This window comes from Zingiber officinale, chromosome 2B (genome assembly GCF_018446385.1).
Source record: "Zingiber officinale cultivar Zhangliang chromosome 2B, Zo_v1.1, whole genome shotgun sequence".
NCBI lineage: Eukaryota > Viridiplantae > Streptophyta > Magnoliopsida > Zingiberales > Zingiberaceae > Zingiber > Zingiber officinale.
Window position 1 is genome coordinate 25,435,670 of NC_055989.1, and position 10,966 is coordinate 25,446,635.

Sequence of the window (10,966 nt, forward strand, 5' to 3'; positions counted from 1 at the left end):
AATTAGGACCCAAATCCGACAAGTGCTACTTTGTTGGATATCCCAAGGAAACTAAGGGATATTACTTCTACATTCCCAGTCAGCACAAGGTAGTTGTGGCAAAGACTGGGGTCTTTCTAGAAAGGGACTTTGTTTCTAGAAAGACTAGTGGGAGCGCGTTCGATCTTGAAAAAGTTCAAGATGCGAACAATAGCACTGATGCCTCGATGGAAATTGAACTGGAACCATAAAGTGTTGTGGATGATGTTGTTCCACAAGGAGTTGAAGAACAACAACCAGTTCAAGTAGACATACCTCTTCGCAGGTCTGATAGGGTACGTCGTCAGCCTGAGAGATACTCATTTCTCTTGTCTGACCATGATGACGTTATGCTCATAGAGGATGAGCCTACCACCTATCAGGAAGCTGTGATGAGACCAGATTCCGAGAAATGGCTAGAGGCCATGAGATCCGAAATGGAATCCATGTACACCAACCAAGTATGGACTTTGGTTGATCCACCTGAAGGGGTAAAACCCATTGAGTGTAAGTGGGTCTTTAAGAGAAAGACTGACATGGATGGACTTATCTATAAGGGTCGCTTGGTAGCTAAAGATTTCAAGCAGATTCATGGTATTGACTATGATGAAACCATTTCTCCAGTAGCGATGTTTAAGTCCATTCGGATCATGCTTGCTATTGCAGCATACCATAACTATGAGATATGGCAGATGGATGTCAAAATCGCGTTTCTGAATGGAAACCTGCTCGAGGATGTGTACATGACACAACCTAAGGGTTTTGTAGATCCACAGCATACTAGCAGAGTATGCAAGCTGCATAGGTCCATTTATGGACTAAAGCAAGCTTCTCGGAGCTGGAATCTTTGATTCGATGATGCAATCAAACAGTTTGGTTTCATCAAGAACGAAGATGAACCTTGTGTCTACAAGAAGGTTGTAGGGAACATAGTTGTCTTCCTCATATTATATGTGGATGACATACTACTCATTGGGAAGGACATCCCTATGCTTCAGTCTGTCAAGACTTGGCTAGGGAGTTGCTTCTCAATGAAGGACTTAGGTGAGACATCCCGCATTCTAGGGATAAAGATCTATAGAGATAGATCTAAGAGATTGCTTGGCCTAAGTCAGAGTACATACATTGACAAGGTACTCCTTCTATTTGCCATGCAGAACTCCAAGAAGGGATTTCTGCCGATGTCACATGGCATGAGTCTTTCGAAGACTCAAGATCCCTCTTCTAGAGAGGAGAGAGACCGCATGGATCAGATCCCTTATGCCTCAGCCATAGATCGATCATGTACGCCATGCTATGTACTCGACCTGATGTCTCGTATGCTTTGAGCATGACGAGCAGATACCAGTCAGATCCAGGTGAAAGTCACTGGATAGCGGTCAAGAATATTCTTAAGTACTTAAAAAGGACTAAAGAATATTTCTTGATATATGGAGGCAGTGATGAGCTAGCTGTAAAGGGTTACAGTGATACTAGCTTCCAGACCGATCAGGATGACTATAGATCGCAGTCGGGGTTCGTATTTTGCATTAATGGTGGTGCTATCAGCTAGAAGAGTTCGAAGCAGGATACAGTAGCTGATTCTACAACAGAAGCCGAGTACATTGCTGCATCAGAGGCAGTAAAGGAGGCAGTTTGGATCCGCAAGTTCATCACTAAACTTGGGGTGGTTCCTAGCATTGCTGACCCCATTGAGCTCTATTGTGACAACAATGGAGCTATAGCACAGGTGAAGGAACCTCGCTCACACCAGCGGACCAAACACATACTACGGCGCTTCCATCTCATTCGAGAGATCATCGAGAGAGGAGATGTGAAGATTTGCAGAGTATTTACAGAGGTTAACATCGCAGATCCCTTGACCAAGGCTTTGGCACAGAAGAAGCATGATGGTCACACTAGGTCATTTGGGCTTAGAGCCTACACTGATTGGCACTAGTGCTAGTGGGAGATTGTTAGCTAGAGCCCTAGAGCCAATCATTTAATGATTGTATTTTGGACTTATTGTATCATATTTTATATAAATAAAGGCATTTGGATTTTGGTTATTATACTTACTTGTATTGGTGCCAAATAAACTAAGTATAATAACGTCCTTGAGTAGACGGTTCTCACCTATATCAATCGGTTAGTTGAACCGATAGTGAGAGGATATAGGGAACACTACTCTTAATCATTCCTAGTCGAGTATTAACATTCAGGGACAATGTTAATGCAATAAGACTAGCATGTAGGTCAACTCGATGACTTGATATCACAAGTCATGGATATAGAGATATCAAGTTGACACATGGATATGCATTGGAGAATGTATACTGAATGACCCGCCATGAGAAAGTATCATGGATCGTTATATGAGTGTCATATACTTTCTCATGTGGCTATTTGTATGACTACTAGTCCTTAGACCTGAAGTCACCATGGATCCCTACATAAGGAGTTATGTACTTTGGTTTCGTCAAACGTCACCCGTAACTGGGTGGACTATAAAGGTGATTACTGGGTATGTAACAAATTATGCAGAGGGATGTGAGTGATGTAGATGGGATCTATCCCTCCTATATGACGGGAGTGACATAGATATTCTTGATAGAGTGAGACCACGAAGTGCATGGCCATGCCCAAATGAGTCAATATAGGATATTGAGCTCATTTGATTGAGTGAGTCTACTTGGAGTTCAAGATTTAGATTGATTAGAGGATGACACGGTCTATGCCTCACATTAATCAATCTAGATGTCTAGGATAGAAGGACACTTGTCATATATTGTGAGGAGTCACAATTAATAGTCACAAGGTGATGTTGGATCTCAACATTCTTGTAACTTGGGTAGTAATGATGTGTTGCTAGATACCGCTCATTACTTATGCTCCTAAATGGGTTTAGGGGCATTGCCAACGTTACAAGAACCTATAGGGTCACACACTAAGGGCAATTAGATGGAGACTAGGTTCATTTGATGAACCTAAATGATTAGGTTCATATGATGAACCAAATTGGATTAAGAGTAATCCAAAGTAGGTTAATTGAGTTGGACTCAAGTTGGTTCATGTGTTAAGTGAGTCTAATTTGGACTTAGACTCATCTAATTAATTTAATTCAATGAATAGAGATTCATTAAATTAAAATTGGCTTGAACCAATGGTTAGATTAGATCAGCTAAGGGATAGAAGTGGTCAAGTTTGACTTGACTTAAGTAGGAAGATGAAGAGTCAAGTTTTTGACTTGACTTTGACTTGACCAATGCCACATCATCAAGGCCTCTTCATTTGGTCAAGTTTGACTTGACCAAATGCCACCTCATGGGAGTTACCAAGAGTTGTGACTCTTGATATTCCATGGGGGTTACAAGGCTTAATGTGGCCGGCCACTTTTAGTGTGGATGAATGTTTTATTTTCATTCAAGGCTAATTGATTTCATCTTCTTCCTCTTGCTTACAATTCTTCTCTCCCTCTCCTCCTTCTTGCCGAGACATTGCTTGAGTGCTAGCACACTCTAAGGTTTCTTCTCCATCTCTTGCTTGTGTGGATACACATAGAGAAGTGTCTACTTTGACACTTTCGAGATCTGGCGAACCGAGGACAAACGGGATTGCGAGGGCACACTTCAAAGGTAAAAGCTCTCAACTCATAGATCTAGGAGTAGATCTAAAGTTTTGAAACTCGTACTTGTATTTCATTCGGTTTTTCCTTGCACAGATCTACGGCCTTGGGTGATTCAGGGTTTCCGCGACGCGAAAAGCGGTTTTCGCGGCCCGAAAAACCCAACACTACCCCCTTTCTTTTCCTTTGACTTTCAGGTTACAGATAGAGGAGCTGTTGTGTCGCTTAGAGGTCCTGGCTACCAGTCTCACTCGAGTTCAGATTTTTTAGTTTGGATTTCTATATGAGTTGTTACTTTACTTTTTGCTGCTTATAGTTTGGGTTTCCTCTTTGTATCAAATATTTATGTCTTTGGTTATGCTTTTGGTTAATTTAATATGTTCACGAGTGCATGCATACATACACACATTATCGTTATTGCTATTCGTGACTTGGTGTTATTATTTTTCATTGGTGTTTTATGTTAGCTTGAACTTGTTCGATATCGTATTTCCAATATTGTCACTAGGGGATACCATCCAATTTGACAGATAAGTATACCCTCAGGGCGTGACAGAGTGTATTCCGCCAGAAGAAGGGCTTGAGCAAAGGTAGAAGGAGGAAGAAGAATAGTGCTTGACTGGGTCAACTCACTACCATGACTCCTAGTTACTCATAGTAAGCTTTTTTCCAAAGTGGCTGAGAAAGGACAAAGCTTCTTTAATTGTGCATCTTTTGCTTATATAGAGCTAGAGCCAAGGGCCATATTAACTTCCCATGCTTTAGCTGTCAACCCTTGTCTAGATAAAAATCAACCTCACATGTGGACAAAGGTAAGGGGATGTCACCTTCTATCTAGTACAACTTATGACACCCTTCTGGTACAACTTCTGACAGCCAATGACACCAGCATGTTCAGACAAGGAGAAGTCAACTGAGAGGTACAATGAGGGCACATGGTTGTCTCTCGTCATTGTACCAGATTTGATAAATATTCATCTTATCATTGTCCTCCGATCTAGCTAGCTACCCTTATAGCTTCCTTGCTATTCCCATACTCACAACATAACTTGCTATAAAGATCTTGTTTCAACGAGAGTCAACAAAGATGATGAAACAAAGTAGTCGAAGAGGTTGGAATACAGGGAGATGCTCCCAGGGGAACTGTTCTTATGGTCTGGCTGACGATGTCCCTTACTAGACTGTTAGTTAGAGAGATATTAATTGAAATGATAATACCAAGTAATTAGAGGGGGCATTGCCAAGGGGAGATATTCCCACATGGGATGTTCTCATAACCTGCATTATAAACTTAAGAAAGTTGGTCGCTTGGATGGGTCTCTACGACATTTTCCAGATTTACCCTGGTAGTCGATGGGCATTTTCATGGGACAGAGTCGGTCACCTCCAAGATTAGTTGATTCGAATAACTAGATACCTGTGATATAAAAAAAATTGACCAATAATATATTTATTCCCCCTCCCCATCCTTCGTTTTGTATTTCTAATCTAAAGACTCTCACAATTCCTTATTGTTCTTTTCATACTATATACATTGTACAAGTGAATCGACAAGGTAATTAAGAATGTAGTTTCAGTATAGGAACTCTTAATAACTCCATGCTTTCATAGCACTAATGGTTTGGACATTAATGTCATCCTTATGCAGATTGAGAAGTTTCTCTATTAATAATCGGATAAAATTCAATATAGTAAGCTAGAAGAGTATCTTCTATTACCATCGTTTGAAGTTCAAATTAGTGAACTTGTTTGGCTTCTCCCCATGGCTTATTGGAAGGTCTGCCAAGTTGGGTTGGGTAAGTTGATCAGCTAGTGAAGGTTGATTTGTCGAGTATGACTGAGATGCCAAGAAGGTCGTGCTGCCAGGGAAGGCTAAGATGTTAAGGAAGGCTGAGTTACTTAAGAAGGCTAAACTGTCAAGGTTGGTCAAGTATCCTAGGAAGGTCAAGTTGCCAAGGAAGATCGAGCTGCTTTGGAAGGTTGAATTGCCAGGGAAGATTAAACTATTGGACTAGTCGAGTGACTATGATGCTGAGTTGGTTGAGCTACTGAGTGTACTGAGCTACCGAGTGGGAGCAAGGAGCTAGAGCTTTGAGGATGTCACTTATCTTGTGTAAGAACATAGCACCCATAGTAATACTGTGCTCTTCGATAGAAATGTGTAGCTCATGGAGTATGGCGTGGACAACAAAGTAATACTTATGCATTGTTTACTTAGGAGGGCGGATTCAAAAATTAAGGAAAGTTTTTTGCATAGAAAACTTTTTTCTATTTATTTCATATAAGAAGATGGATTTTATATCATTTCCTTTGTTTACTTGATATAAAATAATAGACGAATGAATTTATAAATCCATCCACTGATTCATTTATGAACAAAATTTTATCCACCCAAAATTGGATGGAACACCACTTTCTATCTTCATCGTCAAGTCGCTACCCTCAACTATGGACACTACCTACATTGTGCAGTCGCTTGCCTCACACAGCCTAGTGCAAGTAAGATAGAGGGGCGGCTCTATAGCCTTGGAAGTGGGTGTGGGCTCCATGACAGGAGAGGGTGGCACTGGTGTCTCGAGTAGTTCCTTGGGGAGGTCAGCGATGCATCTTGGCGTAGAAGATGTAGAAGAGCTTGAAGGGGAAGATGATCTGTTGTAACTTGACTTGGCCTTAGGATCCTTCAAAGACGCCTAAGCCACTGATCACCACAAGGAAGGTATCATCGTTGGTTAGATACATCCCCTGTACCGAGATGTACCCATATTCACCGAAGTAAAGTTGTAGATGTCCTCATACTTGTTGTTATTTCACTCCAGGATATGTTGGATCAGCACACAAATCACCATTTTGATCCCTAGCTACTTCTCTAGGTTCCCTAAGTACAACTATTTCACCACCAAAAAAAATTTGAGGGGTTTCTTCATTAAAATCAATGGTGAAAAATGAACCAATCAATCTTTGAAACAAATGGATTAATCGATGAGATTCAGAGACAAAATTGGAGCTTGCCTTGTTTTTGAAGGAAATGAGATCGCTGAAGGAGTTGAGTTCTTTCTAGCTTAGCCATATGTTGGTGGGGCTCCTACAATCGTGCTAATTGAACTCGTAGATGTATAGCTCATGTACCGTTGTTGCTGAGACTTTGTTTAGTCAACGATCGATCCATCATAGAAGAAACAAGGATTAGAAATGCTAGGGAGCATAGATCAAAGCTTACTTTTCTTGGAATCAGAGGGAGGTTTTTTTGTGAAGAAGAAGTAGATGGCACTGATGCTTCTACTTCCAGTTGCAAGGGTAGATTGGCTACTTCTGTAGATTGAAGCTTGAAGTTTCAGGGATCTGGGGAGGAAGGATTTTGGGGCGAGGGAGAGATGAGTCTTTCTCTCTTCCTTCTGAGAGATTCTTTTCTCTTCCCTTTCGTTCTTTTTCTTTTCGCTTCTTTTCCTATAAGGATTCTTTTCTTCGATGATTCCTTTCCTTCCTCAATTCATGCCTTAGAGTAAACAGAGCATTAATGTTGCAACATGACACGATAGTACAAAGATGACATACTTTATCTCTTTGGGTTTAAAACCTTACAATTGTCAAAGGTTATAGAGCACATGAGTGGATGAAAGCTAATGAGGTGAGACAAGAATAGTGAACTAATAACCATGGTGATTGAACAATGAAGCCCAAGTGGAGATACAGAATGATGCATCCAGAATCCACCTCCTAATTTAATACTAGTGTCAAAACTTTCTCTAATGATGTGGAAGAATCTGTATAAATTAATACATGCCAAAGGGAATTAAAGTTGTTTGACAAAACCCTTCTAATGCTTAAGTGAGTCTCTAGTAATGAAACTCAAGAGAGAAACAAAATGACAAAGAGAGAAAATATCAGAGAGAATGAGATTAGGATCTCTTATCATTATTGGTGTTAACTTTTTTTATGATTGATCCTCTGGTCCATATGAATAATTGTTTCCTAGGGAAGGGTAGCTATAGTATGAATTTTGAGGAGGTCAGCCCAATAATGCTTTTGGTTTGCTTGGATCATGCCCTACTATGGCTCCTTCTTACTGGATGCTTATATGATTATGGTCTTTTGTCCTAGAAGTACCTTGTTGCAACTCCTTTTTGTAGAATACCTGGCCAATATGGGTTGTTTGACCATACCTTGTAAGGGTTAGAGTCATCCTTGTTAGAACCATAGCTAGAGATGGCTAGGGCTTATGGCCTTTTAAGGTGCTAGATCCACCATGAGAGGCTTGATAAGCCTAAGATGGTTCGAGGAGTTGTATACAAAGCTAGGTCATAACTTTGAGAAGAGCCCTATGAGCTCGAAATTCAATGTCAAGATAGTTGTACTCCTGAACAACCTAGAAGGGTGCTCAAGCTATTGAGTTCTTAGAAATCGAGACGGATGCTTGGGCTGTCAATCTCTCTAAAAATCGAGACAAATGTTTAGGTTGCAGAGCTCCCTGGAGGTTGAAAGGGGTGCTTGGATTATTGAGTCCTCTAGGTTTGAGACAGGTGTTCGAGTTACCAAACTCTTTAGAAGTTGAGAGGGGTGTTTGGGGTTACTGAGTTAATTAAAAGCCAATTTCTATAGAGGTTGATAAGGGTACTTGAGTCATGCCATTAGGCCGAGGGTTCGATTCAGACTGAGTAAAAAGAAGAGTTGAAGTCATGTGTGTCGGGTAATTGACGTGGAATCGAGCCATGTGAGTTGAGCTTGCTAGGCTATAAAGGCTTACTGATATATAGTTGAGTCACATGAGTTATAAATAGAGCTATGGGTTGACCCATCAAAAACTCATCATTTGGCGGACTGACTTATCATCTTGGTGGATTTGAAAATGCCTAACCCAACTCAATTTAAGGTGGGTTTATGAGTTAGGTGGGCCCATGAGTCTTCCAAAAAATTAAAATAAAAAATATGACCAGCCCATTGTCTACTAGATCTAGCCCGTCGTTATCTTCGCCATCTACTAAAACTACTTCCACAACTATGAAGGCCTCACCGAAGCCCACACACAGCTATGACATGCTCTTCAAGGTCAACTTACTGGGCCCCCCCCCCCCCCCCCTAAAGATTTGGGACTTGCCTTTGTTCCTCAGCATCACTAGCAACAAGGGCCCTTATTCGGTGGTGCTCAAATAGTTTGATCAAATATTCCAAGTGCTTCACCGAGAAGAAGTTGATTCGACGATGATAATTCTAGACATTCTAGAGAACACGTTTGGCAAGCTAGAAATGAAAATGCTGACGATATCGACAACAAAGGTGAATGTTCATGTCTAAGATCGTCGATAAACAAGACACCAGATAGCGATCTTCTAGGTTGGTGACGTCACCGAATATAAAGGGAGGGTTGATCACCTGAAAAGCTCACAAAGCTAAAAAGAGAGATAGGGAGGAAAAGAGTGTTAGAATGGAAGTCAGGGGTGCCCTGGCTCAGCCACTCTGACACTCAAGTTAAATTTTCGATAGAGGAGGTGGAGAAGAAGAGTAAATGATAAGGTGTGAGGATTTTTTAGTGTGTGTGTGTATGCATGCCTTTGCCTATAACAGTGAGCTACTTCTATAACACTGTTGAAAAAGAAATAGTACTTCTTTTCTTATTAATTAGATGTTATATTCTAGTAAAAAAAAAGTGTTATGTCATCGTATCTATGGGTCATTGATGTGCGTAGATTATATACACTTTTAATCATATTTTGATGCACATCTACTTGTATTTAAATAAAGTCTAGAGCTTCTAAAGTGTCTGGGTTGTGTGGAACTCACACGAGCATGCGAAAACTAAGTATTCCCATGTTCTAGCCGTGTGGAAACCACACGGCCGTGTGGAAGCCGTGTGGGGGTGCTATGGAGGTTGTGTGGAATCCACACGGCCATGTGAAATTTTCAGCACTGCAGACTGAAACTAAAATGACCATAACTTTGTGTCTGGTTAGAGTTACGGGTTGTTCTTTATATCAAAATGTAGATAACTTCAAGATCTACAACTTTGATGAAAACTTCAACCAGAGAAAACCCCATATTGATGGTATAAAATATGTTTTGATGAGACATAGCAATATAGAGCCATGCCAAGGGTCATGCAAGGGGTGTGTGAGATCCACACGGCCGTGCAACACTTCCAGAGAGTAAGCAGTGGTTGGTCGTGTGAGCCACATGGCTGTGCAGCATTTACAAAGGTCAAAAAGAGCTAGGCCATGTGAGTCACATGACCATGTAGCCCATCCAGAACTAAAGCAAAACATGACCATGTGAGTCACACGACTGTGTCACCCTGGCCAAGAGCAAGAAGAAGGAGGCCGTGTAGACACGACCATGTCACAGGTTGTGCCCGTTCTCTGCTCTATAAAAGGGGGGTTCTCCCCCTTTTCACTCACCTTTGCCTTAGAGCTCTTTCCCATTCCTTGGGGAAGGGTTTTCCCCTTTGGGGATGCCATAGAGCTTCCATCTTCGCCGATCCATCCTCCTCCGGAGCAAGGGAGCGCCTCCGAGGATGCCACGCATCAAGGATAAGCTTTATCTTCTCTATATCTTCATGTATTGAGTTGTAGTTTGCTTTACTTATCGTCTTTGGTTATAAATTTCCTTGCAATGGAGTATATCTCTAGATCTAGGATATAAGAAGTAGTTGTGATACGTTGTGATGTATGAACTATTGATTTGGACATTTTCCTATGCTATTAAGTGTTTATAAAATATTCTATTGTGTATTGAGCCTTGTACGTGTTTGACGAAATATGTGTGAGGACAATTCATGTAGATATAAGAGATTTGTCTTTATGTTAAGGTCGCTACTAGATTGGATAACCGGGGGATCCTTGTGACAGAAGGATACCCATTCAACCAGACATATTATGCCTTTTGTGATAGAGGACATCAATACTTACCCAAGTTCTAGAGTCAAAAGATCTTAACATAGGAGTTGATCTTTGTTAGGAAGATTAATTAGAGTTTAGAGGGTTCTCCCAAATTAATATTAGGAAGTAATCTGTGTAATCTATGAACATGGACCAAGGGCCCTAGTGACAGAAGGATAGCCCTATAATTGGACTTCTAAATTACCTCTTCTACTTAATTACATTAATCTAACCTTAGGAAGTGACTTGTGTAATCTAGGAACGTAAACCGAGGGCCCTTGTGATAGAAGAATAGCCCTATAATCGGACTTCCTAAATTACCTCTTCTACTTAATGACATTAGAACTTGGGTAAACTCTTCGATGCAATCTTCACGGGGTTGTATCGAACTCTAGTTAGAACTCCTACATGAGTGTAAGCATGAAGTTAGGGAAATGAACAATGCATAGGGACATTAACTAGCATCGCAACAAAACCC

The 10,966-nt window shown here is 40.9% G+C and overlaps 1 pseudogene; it reads right to left on the minus strand.

Annotated features, from left to right (window-relative positions):
* Positions 1 to 6,081: 6,081 nt before the first annotated feature.
* On the minus strand, positions 6,082 to 10,079 carry LOC122048204 (annotated as a pseudogene).
* Between the last annotated feature and the right edge of the window lie 887 nt (positions 10,080 to 10,966).